This window comes from Zingiber officinale, chromosome 4A, assembly GCF_018446385.1.
Source record: "Zingiber officinale cultivar Zhangliang chromosome 4A, Zo_v1.1, whole genome shotgun sequence".
NCBI lineage: Eukaryota > Viridiplantae > Streptophyta > Magnoliopsida > Zingiberales > Zingiberaceae > Zingiber > Zingiber officinale.
The window spans coordinates 147142672-147148913 of record NC_055992.1 but is presented as its reverse complement, the minus strand read 5'-3'; the positions used below and the strand labels follow the sequence as shown (position 1 = coordinate 147148913).

General features: G+C 43.4%; 1 long non-coding RNA gene across 1 annotated transcript; it reads right to left on the bottom strand.

Moving 5' to 3' along the window:
- Positions 1–3002: 3002 nt before the first annotated feature.
- On the bottom strand, positions 3003–3446 carry LOC121973762. The gene is made up of 3 exons (XR_006109751.1): positions 3412–3446; positions 3221–3267; positions 3003–3035 (listed from the first exon to the last, which is right to left on the bottom strand). It is a non-coding gene; the product is annotated as an uncharacterized LOC121973762 (long non-coding RNA).
- Positions 3447–6242: the final 2796 nt, after the last annotated feature.

Below are 6242 nucleotides of genomic sequence, written 5' to 3'. Positions count from 1 at the left end.
TGTGCTTGTTAGTATGCATGTTAAGTAGGCTAGCATAGTCAAAATTCCTCATTTTAAAATAATTAAGTGGGAGAGGAATTTTAAATAAATTCCACGATCTCCATTACTGGTTTGTAAGTGATGCAGACAATCTTGCGCGTTGGCTCTGAGTGCCTTCCTCCATATCGGATGAGCTTGTTTGTGGATCACTAGAACAAACTTCCATTTTGGATGACTATAGGAAGTTAATTAAGAACGTGTGATCTTCCCCATCGGAAGGGGCACAATCTTATTAATGGACTTAGTGTCAAGTAATGGTATCCACTTAGGCACGTCTAATAGTATCCTCCCCATCAGAGTCACTGCTATTATTCGTGTGACCAAAGGAAACCAATTATTAATTTTATTTGTCAAAAAGTTAGGTTGACAAAATAATAAAATTAATGGGTTAATCCCTCCTTTTACAAATGTTGAATTTGTATACGTCCACACTATCGTGGCATATAAAATTCTCGGTGTTTTGAGGTGTTGGTTAATTTAAAATAGTATTGTTTGAGGAATCAATATTATTCTAAATTTAGAGTTCTGACCAAAAGTTATTTGTGATTATTAGGATGACTTTCAACCCACTGGCCATCATACTAAAAGAGAATAAACTTACTGGTCCTAACTACATAGATTGGAAAAGGAACCTGGACATTGTTCTTATTGCTGAAAGCTATAAGTTTGTACTGACTGAGCCTTGCCCTGATGCACCCACTGGTGAATCTACCCAAGAGGAGATTGAATATCATAGGAAATGGGTAAAAGCAGATGAGATGGCGCGGTGTTACATTTTGGCTTCAATGTCAAATGTATTGCAACATCAGCATCAAGATTTACCAACAGCTTATGATATTATGAACAATCTCAAGGAACTCTTTGGTCATCAGGATCAGGCTTCTAGACAAGAAGCCATGAGAAAGATAATGACAACCACCATGCAAGAGGGTACTCCCGTGAGGGATCATATCCTAAAGATGATGGCTTATCTAAATGAAATACAAATCCTTGGAGGAGAAATTGATGGGGAAACCCAGATCGATATGATCCTCCAAACACTACCTAGAAGTTTTGTCACGCCCCGAGAGAGTCTCTGTCCAAAGAAATTTCGGCAGCACCTCCCCTGTACGGGTGACAATCTGAAGCACTTCTACAGGCATAATATACCTCAGCCACATGCGGCTGGAATCATAACAATAAAAGAAAACAAACACCACGTAGTTAATATCAAATTCAGCCTCTGGCTGACACAACCACACAGTTAAAAGTAAAACAACCCACTCAGCTGTACCAAAACTAAAACACAACAAAAACTGACAGAAACCAAATACAACCAAACACAAAACTGCTAGCCAGCTAGGCTTACACAACCAACAACATAACACCCGGAAACAAAATCAGAACACCAATCGAAATACAGAAATTTCATATACCAAGATAAAACAACAGAAAGGCAGCGAAATGTCTTCTGATGTGACGTGGGGACCAGCAGACAGGATGCTCCAAGCGACACCATAAATAACCTGGTACCTGAAAAAGATAGTGTCAACAGGGGTGAGTTCAACAACTCAGCGAATACCAATGAACATGAGTAGTAAGATATATCTAACAGCAACAAACATGGAATACAGCTTCCTAATCATATATAGGGAATATGCAAAACTGAAAGGCAACTGAGGAAGCTGTACTCACCAGGAACTCCTATCCAGACAAAAGGGTCATCAAACCGATACGCAGTATGTCTCTTGTATGCATGTCAAACAAATGCATCCACCAAAATGCAGCATATAAGTGCAGCAAACACAAACAAATAAAGGCAATCAATGCATGTGATGACCGTGCACTCTAACATCACTGCTTTGAACAGTGACCGAGTGGACGGAATGCTGTCGGAGTACTCCTGTCCTGTGACCCCAAATCATAAATGGGGGAGCTCAATGCTCTCATCTCCCGGTACACAATGACGGGGAGGACATCTCTGCCGGCTACCACGCTGAGTCACCTGACCAACGGAGCCAAACAGAGTCCACCATCTGCCGGCTACCACGCTGCTACACTAAATGCCAGCGGAGCCAAACAGAGCGGAACTGACTGCCGGCTACCACGCTGAGTCATATGACCAACGGAGCCAAACAGCAGAACCGCCACACACCTGCCTGATATACCACTAAACCATGAGTGGGGGTGTGTGCAGTACATGTAACTGGCGATGGACTCAACCATAGTGGAGCCGACAATCGCACAGCATGCAATCATGATGCATGTCACTATGCATAACAAAAACTGATCAACATAACCATATCCATATATACAAAATGGGTACTGTAAAAGCGATGGTCACATACCAAAATCTAGAATACACAGGTCAGATAGAATATCAAAAAAAACCTATGTCCTGAACATAATAAGTATGGAATATCCTGATCAGCATAGAAAAATCCATATATACATAATATGGGTACCACAGTATCAATAGGTCAAATCCACGGATCTAGGGTATACAGGTCCTCTATGGTATAATAACCTAGATCCTAAACATATCCCCCTTCCATATCATATGTACCAACAATATGCACAGATCAAAGCCACAAGATCTAGGTACACGAATCATATATGTTAAACCAATAGGAATACACAATCCAGGCATGACATAAAAACCTAAGTATCAGATAATTTGGATACACATGCCAGAAACAAAAATATCGAGAGCCTAATCCTAACCTCAGTAAAACATGGTATGTCACTCTAGAAACTAAGATACTCATGGCAATAAGATACTCATGGCAACAAATCACAAGATATAAGCACGGATACATCATAGGCAACAAATCTAATATGTTATGGATATCAAACAGTGAAATACCAAAGGCAAACATGTTCATTGCTTATAGTTATAAAATACTATGCATATCCAAATGACGATATCATAAAAGATAAGTCAAGAGGTACCCGCCTTCCGATGTAGATCGAGTTAATCAACCTCTATGTCGAAGTGCTCGTCCTGAATCCGAATCCTGTAATAAATCATATGGTTTAGCTAAGTTTTATTGTAAACCAAAATAGCTAAACCTAATTCTTCATTTACCCAGAACCCTAATTATTCCATCATTAGATATGATCTATATTAGTATCCGATTCAAGTCCAAATTCCCAGTAGCAAGACTTAGATCAGAACATAATTTAGGTAATCAATGCTTACCCTATCCTCAAGTTTATCCAAAAATCTCCCACCATACTGCAGCCACCCTATCAATAAGCACTTCTTGATCAATTTGACAATAATTCAAAATGCTAAAATACTATGAATCATATCTAGGCCCCATATAGAGATCAAATGAATACCATCGTCAGAAATCAAATGGGAAACAGAACAGAGGCACAAATGCTCACCATGTTCTACTTATACTCGCATCCAAATCCTTGTCAATCTCCCTGCACGAACAATGTCGGGAGAAGAGGCACAAGCAAGACAATGATCGGGTGATGTAGCAGAGTCCGGTAATAGGAGTTGCGACGTACAGAGACGTGACAGAAGATCAAGTCTAGGCTCGGGAAAAGGAAACCTACAACCAGCCAGCACCTCTGTCAGCCTCCGATCAGGTCCACCGTCAGAGGAGGAAGGGAGTCTTCGGCGTCGGTGATTGTGAACCCAAACTAGGGCACGGAAGTCGGCTGTGATGGTCGGCTCTGGCAGCACAGAGGGAAGAAGGGTTCGGCCGGCGGAAGCTCGCGGCGTCGCGTCGGCCAGAGGAGAGAAAGAGGGCGTCGGGAGGCGCTAGGGCACAGGCGATGTGCTGGCTTCCTGTGGCCGGTGATCGGCGCACGGCTCGGCACGGATGAGGGGGAGAGGAGATCGGCTCTAGGAGGAAGAATGAGAAGAGAAGAATTGGTGCACCGGCGCCGGTAGGGCAAAGATCGGCGTCGCAAGGGCTCGGGAGGAAACCGTCGGCACGGGTAAGAGCACGGCGTCGGGGAGAAAGAAAAAGAAATAGGAAAAGAAAAAGGAAATTAAGAAAATATACATTTCCTCGCTTAAATAGGTAGCCTAAATAGGCTTTTCCCGGGGCCCAGTTTTCATCCCCGTAAACTCGTCCATACGAGTTCCGAAAAATTCCCGAAAAATTTCCAAAAATTCCGGAAAATTCCCTTATTAATATTCGCCTATTTTCGGTTTTTACATTCTCCCCCACTAATAAAAATTTGGTCCCCAAATTTTGTTCTCTACCATCAGCAAATACTAACAACAGGCAAAGAGTATAGATACTGAACGGTAAATTTAACCCCATACCTCATATGAACATATGGGGGTATCGAGCTCGAATAGTAACCTCGAGCTCCCAAGCAGCCTCCTCGTCCGTATGATGCTGTCATCCGACTTTAACCAGCCGGATAGTCTTATTTCGCAACTGACACTCTTTCCGGTTTAAAATCTATACCGGAACCTCCTCGTAGGTAACACCAGGCTGAAAAGGAACTGAAATATCTGTCAGCACATGTGTCGAGTCGGATATATACCTCATCAGCAAAGACACTTGGAATACATCATGAACGCCTGTCAGGGACGGCGATAATGCCAGACGGTAAGCTATGGCTCCAATCCTCTCCAAGATCTGGAAAGGTCCAATGTATCGCGAAGCTAGCTTACCTCTGAGGTCAAATCTCTTCACCCCTTTCATGGGAGAAACTCGCAAAAATACCTTGTCGCAAATGGAGAACTCTTAGAGTCTCCGACTCCGGTTAGCATAACACTTCTGGCAGTCCTGTGCCTCTGACACTCTTTGTCTAATAGTACGGACCAACTCTGCCTCGTGCTGAGCTCTATAAGATCCCAGCAATTTGGCCTCCCTAACCTCATCCAGAGGGTGGGTGTCCGACAAGGCCTACCATACAACGCTTCAAACGGTGTCATCTGGACAGCCAAATGCAAACCGTTGTTGTAGGCGAATTCTACCAATGGCAAATGGTCCTCCCAACTGCCTTCAAAATCCAATACACAATACTTCAGCAAGTCCTCTAGAGTCTGAATGGTCCGCTGTGACTATCCATCTGTCTGAGGATGGAAAACCGTACTGAAACAGAGCTGCGTGCCCAAAGCCTGCTGCAGACTCTGTCAAAAATGAGACGTGATCCGGGGTCTCTATCCGAATAATAGTCAACAGAACATCACGTGATCTGATGATCTCCCGGCAAAACAGATCTACCAATCGATTCAGGAAATCAGTCTTCCGGATCGCTAACGAGTGCGCGGATTTGGTTAATCGATCAACGATTACCCAAATCGCGTCATAGCCTCGTCGTGTCCTCGACAAACCTACCACAAAGTCCATAGTAATGTGTTCTCATTTCCACTCAGGAAATAGGAATCCGCTAAAATAATCCGACAGGTATCTGGTACTCATATTTCACCTGCTAACAAACCATACATCTCGCTACAAATTTCGCGATGTCTTTCTTCATACCGTTCCACCAATAAGAACGTCTCAAATCTCGGTACATACGATTACCGCCTGGGTGGATCGTAAATCGAGAGCGATGAGCCTCCGGAAGTAACTTCTATAAGACCGGATGAGACTGAAATACGCAAAATCTGTCTCGAAAGTGTATAACACCCTCCTCATCTCGTGTGAACTCGGTCTGTTGCCCGGAAGCTATCTAGCTGCAAATAAACTGCAAATACTGATCAGTAGCCTATGGCTCTCGGATCCTCGTCCTGATCGACGACTAAGCAGCCATGGTAACAAGAATACCTTGCTCTGTCTGTCCTTACCCCTCAAGGCCCAACTCGGAGAAACCTTGAATCAAGTCTGTGACCACAACTCGGTGGCAAGCTAGAGTCCCTCTGGACTTCCTGCTAAGTGCCTCGGCAACCACATTAGCTCTCCCCGGCAATAGCTAATGGTACAATCATAATCCTTCAAGAACTCCATCCATCTCCTCTGTCGGAGATTAAGTTCCTTTTAAGTAAACAGATATTTGAGACTCTTATGGTCAGTGAGAATCTCAAATGTAAGGTCATATAAATAATGTCGCCAAATCTTCATGGCAAAATAATGGCGACTAGCTCCAGATCATATACAGGGTAGTTCTTCTCATGCTCCTTCAACCGACGAGAAGCATAGGAGACTACTCTATCGTGCTGCATCAGAACAGCGCTCAAACCCTGAATAGATACGTCGGTGTAGAGGACATATCCGTCCTCTCCAGAAAGTAAAACCAAAACT